Source organism: Erythranthe guttata, chromosome 10 (genome assembly GCF_056151865.1).
Source record: "Erythranthe guttata isolate IM_541 chromosome 10, IM_541, whole genome shotgun sequence".
Lineage (NCBI taxonomy): Eukaryota > Viridiplantae > Streptophyta > Magnoliopsida > Lamiales > Phrymaceae > Erythranthe > Erythranthe guttata.
This window is the reverse complement of record NC_142542.1, coordinates 9582271-9595898: the sequence shown is the minus strand read 5'-3', so window position 1 is coordinate 9595898 and position 13628 is coordinate 9582271. Positions and strand designations below refer to the sequence as shown.

General features: G+C 40.3%; 1 pseudogene; it reads left to right on the top strand.

Moving 5' to 3' along the window:
- The first annotated feature begins 526 nt into the window (after positions 1-526).
- Positions 527-5522, top strand: LOC148767478 (putative late blight resistance protein homolog R1A-10; annotated as a pseudogene).
- Positions 5523-13628: the final 8106 nt, after the last annotated feature.

Here is a 13628-nt window from a genome sequence, read left to right as displayed (position 1 = left end):
ATTATTATTATTATTATTATTATTATTATTATTATTATTATTATTATTATTATTATTATTATTATTATTATTATTATTATTATTATTATTATTATTATTATTATTATTATTATTATTATTATTATTATTATTATTATTATTATTATTATTACAACATTGTTATTATTATTATTATTATTACAACAACAAAATAAATACCCAATCATGTGTCCTTCTTCCTTCAACAATTGTAGTTTGTTGTTGTTACAAGCAAATTAAGATTATATTGCTTGGATAACTCTCTTATATTAAATCTAAGGCGCTTCTCCGGAACAAAGTAGAAAAAACACAAAAACAAGACAGTGTATTCCTAACGATGGTTGAGGACCCACATAATTTTCTTTTTGCTACGATATAAAGTACCTCAATGGTGATATTTACTCCAAAAAACAATAGCGATATGAAAAATATCAATTAGATGAAACCATTATTCTACTAATGATATCCTACATGGAATAATTAGTAAACATCTCAAATAACGAAATCCATGGATTCTCTTAATCCTTTGTCATTAGATATTGCATCAATCCATCTTGAAAAAATCTGTCAATATCTCAAATGTGTAAATAATAAGACCAAATAAAAAAAGATTGCCTGATGTGTTAGTATGAAGAACAAGTTTTAAATGGAACAAACTTATTGGCCTCAACAACCTGACAAATAAAATAAAATATGACATAAATTATGTCACCAATTTGTAGTTGTCATGCTACAAATAGTTGTTACTATCATATTAAATCACAAGAGATTCTTGGTCACAAGCTATTGTCACGACACAGCTGCAAGTCGTTGTTTTCAGTAAAGAATCAAAACGTTGAACAAAAAAATTCATCCGAAGAAAACGCCGCCCACATGAACTGCAAACTGTACTATCTTTTTGTAAATGTTATCGAATTTTGAGAGAGAGAGAGAGAGAGTTGAAAATGATTTTTGCTGCTGTAGTTTCCCTTAAGCAAACAATCGAGCGCATTCTTTTGCTCCCACCCAAATCCAAGATTCTTCTTCCCAAAGCAGACAAAGAAGATCCGCAATCAGTCCTCCACAAAGCAGCCGCAGCAAGAGAGTAGACGCTTTCGAGAGACAAATCAAAGACGCGGTGCATAAACTCGAAGATCTCATCGACTTCCATATATCAGATTAATTTCTTTCAGCATCCGATGACGGTTTGACTTTCGTCTTTTCTCAGCAACTACTCGAGTTCGGACAAGAAGTTAGTTCATTCACCAACAAAATATTGAAGACAAAGGAAGAGTACGACATTAACAGACAAAACCAACAACAGAGCGATTCTTCTGCTTCAGAAACCACCCTATCAAGAATTGTTGATTATGGTGGGACGAAGAAGAAAAAGATCGTGGGATTGGGTAAGGAACTGAGGGAACTAAAACATTGGGTTTTGTCGGACACATACGGACGTTGCTCTACGATGTTAATTGTCGGTATGGCTGGCATTGGTAAGACTATTGTGCTCAAACAAGTTTACGACGATCCAGAAGTCATAGATCATTTTGATCGACGTTTATTTGTGACGCTCGGCCTCCATTATCAGTTGAAAGAAACTCTGCTACTTGTGCTTGATCAACTCAAAGCTGATAATGAAGATATTCGTGAAGATTCTTTATCCAAGCTTGTATACCAGATTTTACTCGGCAAGAGGTATCTCATAGTGTTAGATGACGTATGGAATACACACATCAGGGAAGAACTCAAACACTATCTTCCAGATGAGGTGAACCAAAGCCGTATATTCATTACATCTAGGATGCGAGACTTCAATGAACTATTTATCGAGATACCATTGTTGAATGACGCTGAAAGTGGGAATCTACTTCGAGATTTAGTATTCACTACTACTGGAGGGTCGTGCAGTCCTCAACTTGAGAAGATCGGTAAGGATATCGCCAAGAAATGCGAAGGGCTCCCTCTGGCAATTATCGAGGTCGGAAAGCTCCTGCGTAAAAAAGAGAAGACGGTCGACGAATGGCAATTCATAGCAGACAAAGAAGATCCACTCACCATCAAATCAGATGACAACACACCCCTCTCATATGCACTACTTTTGAGTTACACGATGTTGCCCCAATACGTAAAGGTATGCTTTCTGTATGAGTGTCTTCCCAAAAGGATACGAGATTTCTCGCTCGAAGCTCACCAAATTGTGGGTTGCCGAGGGCTTTCTTGAACCACAAAAGAATAAGTGCTTAGAAGAAACGGCCGACGAGTGCTTGAACGAACTTATTTCTCAGAGTGTTGTTTTGAAGAAGAGGCGGGGGTCTAAAGGTAAAAGGACAACTAAAACATGCAAACTGCATTTCACTTTTCGGAATCCGTACGTTAATGAAGCCAAGAGTGAGAACTTTTTCCACGTCATAAACAAGTACCCCGACAGTTTTCCAGAGGGTATAGATAGCCAGCGGAGGTTGTGCGCACACAACAACATTGTACTTGGTTTCGAACAAGCCCATATCTGGATGGAATCAGTTCCAGTTCCAGGTGTACGTTCTCTTCTTTGTAACGGTCCAAAGCAACAATATCCAATAAGGTTGTACTTGCCTTTTCGTTTGCTCAAGGTGTTGGGTTTCGGGCACGTGTACGCAGCGGAAAACAAAAAATTTATGCGATTTAAACGACTTTAAAGCACATAAGCACATGCCCGACAAATTAAAATCAATTAATTGCGTACCTTTGCGCTTCCAGCGAAATTAAAAACAACAAACATGCTAAAATGTTTAACTGAATTTAAACCAATTGACATGCTCGCGTTTAAACCAATTAACATGCTTGCAACGATTAAAACGATTACATATAATCACATAAAATCATACGAAAGCAAACATGAACATTAAGTTTAAACGTGAACGAATCGAAACAAAGGATTCGTGTGTTTACCTCTTGAAGCGTGAGGTAGGAGCGCTAAGCAAGTCGAGATTGCTACGGAAACCAATCCGTACAATCGGGGCAGCAGCGGTGCAGCAACAGCAACGGCGAGATGGCACGGCGGCGCGTGTATCTCACGCGCGGTCTTCGGGGCGGCGCGTGGGTCGCGTGCGTCGTCGGCTTGAGGGCTGTTCCTCGATTCTTCGATCTTCCTCCTCTCGGATTTCACCTCGTATACTTCGATCTACTAAAACGTGGCACTAGACACGAAGTAGTTAGAATAAAACGGAAGAAACGAAAAGAGGAAAAGATTACCGAAAGGGATCGGCCAACGGAGGGCCGATTCCGGTGATTCTCCAGCGACGACGGCGCGGTGGCCGAGGAGAGAGGGCCGAGAGAGAGAGGGTGTGAGCGGCTAGGGTTAGGGTTTTTTTTTTGTGTTTTTGTGCAAGACCTATAAATCAAGTATTTATATGTCTTGCATAAAACCCTAGCGGGCTTAAGTTGGACCGGGCCCAACAGCTTAAGTCCGTTAGTACTTTTACTTGCTCGTCTCTCTTAATTCAATGACCGAAAAAAATTGCAACAATTACATTTTCGGAATCATTATAATTTCCTCGTCATTACGAGTGCCATCTCTCATTTTCCAACTTTCCAAAAGTGGAAACCCTAGTTCAGTGCACTTTCTAAATTTGGAAACTTCCCGATTTAGAAAGTTCACTAATACGTTCGCCTATTCTTTTCCTTTTCTTATTCTCATTCATAATTCCAAATTACGAATGTTGGACCCAATCTTATTGACTTCCAATCATGCAAAGATAAACTATTTTATCTCTGACCGTTTATTCAAAGATCTCATGTGCACGAGCAGTGTGACCCTCGATGGTTCAGGTGTAAGCTAGCCGTGGGCCCACAACCCTTTGTGGTCAAAACTCGTCCCTTAGAGTTACGATTAAGATGAAGCTCGTTTCACCTTAATCACCCAACGAATCAAGATTGGCGTCTAGCAACTACGCGTCATGATTCCCTAGATACAAATGAAGTGCCTGCAAGAACCTTCAGATATAGTTAACGTACAGTAAAGTCCCTTCGATTAATATGTCCCGATCGAACTAGAGGCATTGGTTCATCGAGACCTCTTTATATGTTCGATGACGATGCGATCGTTCCAAGTGTTGTAATCGTCACGTGCATGACTTAGAGAATCGAATTCTCTAATCATCACTCAGTCAGCTCTGGCCAGAGACTTAGAATGATTACAAACTTTTAGAACACACAGGACATCCAAGACTATTCTAGCGATCGAATCCCCGACTACAATGCACAGACCTCCCACTAGATTTCGGACTGCATGAACACTGGCCCTTGGGATGGTCCTCGGTGGAACTCAGGGACAGGTCACGATAGAGCTGGTCCTCTAGTGAAGTCACGGTGATGTCTAGGTCATAATGACTAATGGTGTACAACTATACCACAGATATCTCTACTCGATTATTGGGAACCACTTAGAGATTTCTAGGGTGAGGGAGTTCAGTGAACTCGTCAACTTACGAGCACCCACTTATGTATGCCGATATCACAATACCGTTTACTGATGAGATGCAGTACACATACACTAAGTGCTAGTCTTAATGGGAAAGGCCGATATCCTCATTAGTGGCGTAACCCTTCGACTAGGAACACGTTTGACAGTTATAATACTTGAGTAAATATCTCACGATCCTAACGATCAATTACTAGTACTTGTAATAACTGTAAGGACTATATCTATGCTTGTGACAAAGGGACAAAGATATAGAATGCCAAGGTGTTTTATCATTAATACGAATAAAGGTTCGTTTATTACAATAATAAATACGAAAGACCACAGCCACATGTTGGCTTGTTGGTCACCTACTCTAACACAAGGTACTAGACGCCGTTTCGATGCGGTTTTACGAATTCCCACATCAAGTAGTAGAACTATTTCATTTGAGGTACTTGGCAGTAACATCCAATGGGAAGATCCCAGCTTCCATATCACGTCTTTGGAACCTCGAAGTCTTCATTATCCATCAGCATCATCATAGGATAATCAAATCGTCGAATTCTCCTGTTTATTTGCCTGTAGAGATTTGGAAGCTGCATAAACTCAAACACCTGAAGTGCATGGGATTCGACCTGCCAGATCCAAACAATGATGATTCTCTTATCCTGGAGAAGCTTTTAACACTTTCAGGTGTTAGCGCTCATAGTTGCACCAAAAGAGTTCTTACGGCAATGGAGTGGGAAATGTGGCGCGACGACTGGGTCGTGTTATTCGCCAGCCTGGAATTCCTGCTGATGGAAGATTTAGATATACGGCAATGGAGAGTGCAATCTTACCATTTCCCCAAGATGAAGCGGTTGATCATACGCCACTGCTACAGATTGACGGAGATCCCCATTTTTGAGCTTCACTATTCACTGAAAATCGAGGTCGATGGTTGCTCCCCATTGGTCACTCAACACTTGCTATCTAAGCATAAGCTCAACAACCGATGGGTACGGTTTATATTGATATTCGGGTCAATTTTTCAGGTGATGGTGATGATGATGATGATGATGATAAGAAACCCCAATCCTGAATCTCAGAAAACACATTTTGTCTCTCACGTTTCAATAATTTGACGTTTTTTATCATTTCGGTCAATTTACCGTTAGTATGTCAATTAAGTCATTGATGTGCACATGCTTGATTATGTTAGTTTTAGCGGAAAATTGACATAAATAAGTAAAAATGTTGAATTTTTGAAACATGAGAGACCAAATGTATTTTTTGTAAATATAGAGGACCGAATATGAAATCGATGCAAACTTCAATGACGAAAACAGTATTTTTCCCAATCTTTTATTTATGAATAAATTATATCGTCACTTTTATTTTGTTGAGAAATTCAAATCATGTTACAAATTAGGGGAGGGAGGAGAATTCGAACCCTAGACCTTTACTCTAATAGTAGAGGCTAGGAACCAACGCTCCCAATAAAAGATTAATGAATCATCAGTTTAACCTTTTCATTTTTCAATTATCCCCCAATTTTTCGATTTTTCTAGGAGTTTTTCGCATAAAGATTTGAGGTGAATACCTTCTGTTTCGGCCAAACTCAACATAAATTCAAATTCTGGAAAACATTTATGATCAAGTATATGTTCCGCATGTTTGTCGAGAAATAAAGAAAGAAAAAAACCCTACTAAAACACGTGGGAATATAATGGAACGCACACAATTTCGACGAAAATTTCCCAAAAAATAGCCAATTTGGTGATCGGTGCTCCAAGTGAAGTCGCCTTCGTTCTTGTCGACCTCGTAACAACTTGTTTTTCACTTGAATATGTTGCAAATAGTATACACACCCTCTCTTGTGTTGATTTTTATTACATCCAAAAATATGTAATACTTCATAGGTAGTCAATGTTTTTCTTTCATAACTTGCGTTTTAATACACAATTTCGATATCCGTAAAGCTTCTGCTTTCGTCGCTTTGAAGGTTGACAGTCAACAGTCCATCCTCACAACTGTAAGTGAAGTTCTCTTCTTTGTTGTCTACCTTACAACAACTCAGTTTATCGCTCGAATATGCTCTGCATACTTGTTGGGTGGTAAATACCTTACACGCAAGTGCACGTATCGCAAACAAGTAGTAAAAGTGGACTCGTGAGAGTCGGATGTCGATCCCACAGGGAATACTCAAATTATCTAATCCTAAGTACCAAATTCTAACAATTATGATTTTTATCCAGCCTACGCAAAATTGTCAAATTTAATCAACTAAATAATTAAGCTAATTATGAAAGCAAATTAACACGAGAAAATATCAATAAAAACGGACCTAGGATTTTATCTTCCCCGTATGCAAGAATTGCTCACCCAAAACCCCTCAATTATGAAATATATGATTCATAATTATTAACCCGAGACACTAATTTACTCATAACCCGCTGTCACGTGTATTATGAGTCTATTATTCATAAAGGGTTCACTATATGTCTATGCAAACAAATTATGAATAAAGCATTAACTAACAAGTCTCATAAATGGCTACCTAAGGTGATATATGTATGTCCACGACACCACATGAAATTGACACACTCATCCGGTGAAAACTACTCGAAGGTTCTTATACTTACCACGTGCCAAAAATAGGTATTCGTTAATGACTTATTTGTAAAGTGGTCCTTTACATAAGTTGTCAGGGAAGAAAATAAGAAAATAAATATTGTAATTCTAGCTTTTAAAGAGTTGTGAGTAATTGAAACTAATCCGAAAATATTAATTTGAACCGATTAACACCTTCATCATCTTATATTGCTGAATATAAATTTACTGTACCGTACGACTCCATAAAAAATAAGGAAGATTTTCTGATTCATTGAGAATATTTTATTAGGGCTGAAAATATTTTATTGGTCGTAAAACATGAAAAGGACAAAAACAGAAAACAGTTCTGATACGGACCAAATTGTCCTCATGGGGTTTCCTAATCATTTATTGGGCCGTAAATTGAGTTTTCACTTGTATTTGGCCCAAAATCATATCGGGCCCAAGAAGAGGAGTTATGGCAAGTTTACTTATTTCTTGCCCATCAAGTATCATCACCTATAAATAGGGAGTTATTCTCAACTTATCACTCCTATGCTCTCTCTTACATATCACACTCGATTATCTCTCGATAAACACTGACTTGATCGTCGGAGCTTCTATGCCGGGAAACCCCTCCCGGCGTTGCAGGTACCCCTCCGACAGAATCCCCGACGAGCTATCATCCAAAATATCTTCCAAGGATCCTACGTCGTCGTCTTGGTTATTTTGGTGAAAATCAAGTGGCGCCGTCTGTGGGAAAGATCTCGAGCTAAGACGTGAGATGATTTGATTTTTTGGATCTTCCCCATGAGGTTGGAGATAATGAGCTGCAATATTGAAGAAGAACGGTTCACTGTATTTCTTGGGGAGTTTTTTAACGGGGAACCAAGAAAGGGGCTCAAATCTTGTGCTTGGAATCCAGATCTGATGAATCGATGAAGTACAAAGAGGAGAATCCACATCTGATGAATCGATCAAAATCTAGAGAGAAAAAGAAATCAGAGTAGATTCACGAGGTAAATAACATGAAACGAGTCCAAATCTTGAATCAAGAGCTTGACGAACCCGAGGTGGGAAAAGAACTGAGAGAAACAACAGTCAACCCCGTCTCAGTGTTCGTCGATCCATGTCCACCGAGCTAAGTCTCGCCGATCTCGTCTGACGAGATCGAATCTCGCAAAACCTGGATCTGCTGAGCCATCCCTCGCCAAACCTATGCTCGCCTGTCGAACGCCTGCCGAGCTGAATTTCGCAGGCTCATCACCTCGAAATCCGATTCTCTTCTCCTCGCCGAAGCCCAGAGCGGCCAATTGAGCAATGAGCTCGGTCAATTTTTTTCTTTCGTTCGGGCCAGTGCGCCCCCACCCGAAGGCTCCGCCTCTCCAGATCTGACCGTCTAAGGCTGTCACCCGAAAGAAAGGAGATGTCAATTTGGAATCAGATCTGAAATCAATTTGGCAAAAATCTCCACGAGAGCACCACAAGTGACAAGAGCTGTTGTCCGTAAACTCTTTCAGCGAGGGAAGTTCGAGCTTTTCTGACGAAGCCTAGTCCTAGGGGCATTCTTGTGAGGCAGTGCCACCCTAGTTCTCTTGACTTTGGGTTGAAGCAACTGGCATGTTTTTGTTCGGAGTTTATATCGCCCAGAGGCAAAAGAAAATCGAATTGAGCGAAAGACAAATGTGAACAAGAAAGAAAAATTCGAATACGAACTAAAGAAATTTTAAACAATTGTTGGAAAATGCCGATTTGTTGAAAGTTAGATCGGGGAGAAAGGTTCAATTGCATGATGTTGCGAACAGGCTGTTTGATAAGATGTCTCAGAGAACACGCCGGTGCTACAAATTGAGCTCGAGTTTCGAGGAAATCATTAAAGGGATCTGGGATTATTTGGCAGGATATTGTATCCCCAAAATTAAGAGATGCTATCGAGGCAGTCCTTTATTCGACGAGCTCCGAGAATGCAGATTACGAACCTCTAACTTCGTATTTCGATTAGCCGCTGGTGGCAGTGCATTGGTGTGGTACAGCGCGAGGAAAATCATACGAAAATGAGCTGGACTTTGAGAAGCTGAGGCGAGCTATTACAATGTACAATCTCTTGCTAAGAGATGAGAGTGACAACATATTAGCATTCGACAACACAACTATCGACGATGAATGATATTAAACATCAAATTGGGTGGCAAGAGGAAATCGAAATGATTCTTGAATAAGACTTCTCTCCGATTATCGAGACGGTGAGGCTGATCTCCGAGAAAGATGTTTGGGAAGAGGTCGTTTTGGCCCGTGAAAAATCGTTACATGTGGGAGGCATCACAATAATACTTGTGGAAATATGAGATAAGCTAATATTGGAGCTCGATCTTGCATGAGTTCGATACGGTTCAGTACGAGACGAGATGAGATGGGACGACTCAATCACGACATAAAGACACTAAACAATTGGATCTATGATTTGGTTTTCATAGGATGGTGTTCAACAGTTTCTGAAAAGAGGTGTGGAATAATAATTTTCCGGGGTCTTGTGTCGCTTGAGTTCGGAGCTAACAAACACAAAATTGCCAATTGAAATCGACTCGCACGGTGTTCCAAAGGATAATTCCGTTGCACACTGAAAAGTCACCCAACGAAGATATAACTCGGAGGAGTGGTAGAGTATCAATATATGCCCAGAAAAAATGCAAGTTACATCTCCTCCAAACCCGAGAGCAACTTCAGCCCATATTTGTCAACGCGAAATCTACAACGCGATTGGTAGAAAGTAAGAAGAATCGAAGAGTTTCTTTACCACGAGATGAATATTTCAAAGGCGCGAGCTCAATGATGGGACAAACCTTTCCAAGAGCTCGGACTATCTGTATATAAGCTCACCATGACTCACGAAAGATTCGCTGGTCTTGGAGCTCATAAATTATTTCCCTCGAGTTTCTAGAAGAGCAAATCTATTTATAATGGCTCTAATTGAGCCAGGTCGACTGGACTATTCTCAACGTGATTTTCCCGAAATTGGATTTCTTTAGCTCGAATATTTTCAAAAGTCACCTCTTGCAGTTCAAATTTCCCGAAGTTTAGATTTATTTCTAAAACAATGATTCTTGGGGCTCGTGTTTATTGCTTGGAGCACTAATATATTACCTACAAACCTCTTGTCGAGGAATCCACATTTACAGAGACAGTCTTCTTGAGCAGCTTATGGTTGTTAAAAATTCTCCGAGATTTGAATTTTTCAGAGTTCGCCCTTCTTGAAGCTCGAATTTGCCTCGTGCATCTCAAACTCCGGGAAATATTTCTTAAAACTCTTAAAAGACCAGAGTTATATCTCGAACACAAAAGCGAGTAATTAACGATCCCGTTTGCCGCTGAGCTTTTTTCTTATCTCGAAGTGGAATTCTTTAAGGCTGGTAGTCCTCTCCTACCTCGCACTGGTCACATAAACCTCGATCGCCATCTCGAGCATAAAGTTACGAAAGAAAAAACCTCTCCTAATCACCTCCCGAGTTGGGTATGAATCCTTGTTTTTATCATTTCGGAATTGGTAAATGGTTTCCAAGACGGATTAGCTGAGTGCCACTACACACCATAATGAGATAATTACAACATAAGGAGTTGTCTTGCGTATTCTCTGCATCAAACTCGAGCTAGGATATGGTCATTGCGAGTTAAAAACAAGAAGCTCGATTTCTCGAGGTCGTCTTCATCGGTATTTTTTGTAGGCTCGTATTACAGCTTGCGTTCCTCTTGCACAGCTCAGATATCATCCTGAGGAGCTCGACACTTAGTCAATTTGTGAAATCAACACGAGACCTATGAGACTTCTACGAGTTGGCAAAGAGCAAATTTCGAAGCTCACAATCACAACTCATGCCTCAGATTTATCTATGGTAATCTGAATTTTCGTCAGTCGTATTTACTTCGAGAAACTTGAACCCGTCTCGTGAAGCGGGACCTCGGGAACTCAACGATCTTGCATGAGCTCGACACAATCAAAACAAAACAAAGCAAGCTAACCACAACAACACCTAAAAAAGAGACGACTATCCAAACCATTGTGAATATATGATGGTGTTTAATACCCAAAATGTCTTGTGCCACTGGTTAGCTCAGGGTTGACAGGCATGGAATTGTCGGTCAAAATTCCTTCACATGGTGTTCCAAAGGAAAATGTCTTGTGCACTAAACATTCACCCATCGGAGATATAACTGGGGGGAGTGGTATATGAATTGAACGAAAACTAAAGTATCGAGATATGTCTTTATGTCCAGAATAATGAAAGTTACATCTCCTCTGGAGCCAAAGCAATCTCAACCCGCATTTGTCGATGTGATCTATATATATATATAAAGGCGAATATTTCGAGCTAGGGAGCTCAATGATGAGACATAATTCTCCAAGAGATCGCTGCAAATTATTTACGAGCCCTGTCGATTGGGCCAACCGTCTCAATCAACTGAGGGGTTCTGAGTACCCACCATTTACAAGTTCAATCTTCTTAAATTTCGACCTTGCGTGAGTTCGAATATGTCTCGCAAATGACTTGGGCTCTCTAAAGCTCGACATTACTCAAATTTATAAGTTGCGAAAGGATGGTTTCAAAAAAACCCGAAACTCATTCCTTGGCAGGGATTTTTTTTCAGGCTCGCATTATTCTCTCTAAAACGAACTCTTGAAGTCCGTATTGATCGGTTGGAGCTTGGCCAGCCAACTCCAAGCCAGATTTCGACGACCCTGAGCTCGATGTTGGTTAATAGATATCTATGGATTATTAATTCAACGGCTCGTATTTTCTCTCATATACCCCGGAAGATCCCTCAAAGCACAAAACTTAGTTCCATGATTTAGCGGGCTGGGTTTTCTTGAAAGTTCGGAGTTCTCGAATGAACCCGAAGCTGGGTGAAACCTTGAAACTCGCACTCACAACCCACACCTCAAATTCATTTCTGGTAACTAGACTTTTTGTCGCCCACATTTATTACGAGAGGAGATTATGTGAGAAGAGAAGATACAAGCCATATTTTTATGTGAGGTTTCCACCTCGGCAAGAGGTCGCTACGAGTCGAGGCGATCAAGTGTTAACACCACCAGGTTTATCGGAGCTCATATGTTTATCTTAAAATGGGACTCTCTCCTAACTCGCATTCTCTACCTAAAGCTCGAAGTTACCCCCTGGCGAGATTGTTGAATACTTGTTTTATCCCGGAAGCTCTCGTTCACATTGCTCACACTTCTATGCCAATTCTCCCACAACTCCGATCCATATTTCGCCGGCTCGAACATTGTCATCTCGGTGCTCTCTAACCGAATCTCGCCGACCCAACGCCCGTCGAGGTAAGTCTCTCAGTCACCTTTCTCGAAGCTCGAATTTTCCTCTTGAATTTCAAATTCCGGGAAATATTTCATAAAGCTCTTAAAAGGCCAGAGTTATTCCCATACACAAAAGCAAGTACTTAACGATCTTGTTTGTTGTTGAGCTCGTTTTCTTATCTCGAGGCAGGACTTTTCGAGATTTGTAGTTCTCTCATATCTAGCATTGGTCCTATGAAGCTCGCATCTTCACCTCGAATACGAATCTATGAAAGCTCGAACTTCTCCTAATATCCTTGCGAAGTAAGTTCTCTTTTAAATGATATGCCTATACCTCCATGGCAATAACTCTTTTCATGAAACTTGAAATTATCCATCACCTGGATAGAATATATTAATACAACACTGAGGCGTTAAATCGCGTATCACGTTGTGGCGTTAAATCGCGTATTACACTGTGGCGTTAAATCGCGTAGTACATTGTGGCGTTAAATCGCGTATTACACCGAGGCGTTAAATCGCGTACTACATTGTGGCGTTAAATCGCGTATTACACTGTGGCGTTAAATCGCGTATTACACTATGGCGTTAAATCGCGTATTACACTGTGGCGTTAAATCGCGTATTACATTGTGGCGTTAAATCGCATATTACACTGTGGCGTTAAATCGCGTATTACACTGTGGCGTTAAATCGCGTATTACACTGTGGCGTTAAATCGCGTATTACATTGTGGCGTTAAATCGCGTATTACACCGAGGCGTTAAATCGCGTACTACATTGTTGCGTTAAATCGCGTATTACACTGTGGCGTTAAATCGCGTATTACACCGAGGCGTTAAATCGCGTATTTCACTGAAGCGTTAAATCGCATATTTCACTGAGGCGTTAACTCGCGTATTACACTGAGGCGTTAAATCGCGTATTTCACTAAGGCGTTAAATCGCGTATTACACTGAGGCGTTAAATCGCGTATTTCACTGAGGCGTTAAATCGCGTATTACACTGAGCCGTTAAATCGCGTATCACACTGAGGCGTTAAATCGCGCAAAAACGAGGCGTTAAACCGCGCAAAAACGAGGCATTGAATCGCGCAAAATGAGTTGTTAAATCGAAACAAAAATGAGTTGTTACAATAGGCAAGAATAGCCTATCAAATCGAGTATGTAAATCGCTAGAGACATTCAAGCCAATAGGGCGAGATAAACGCACGAGTCATACAGCCAGAGAAAAAAACGATGTAAGGTGAAAAGACAACACGTGAATAATACTCCTAGTCTAAACACGACTTCTAGACTTCGGAGT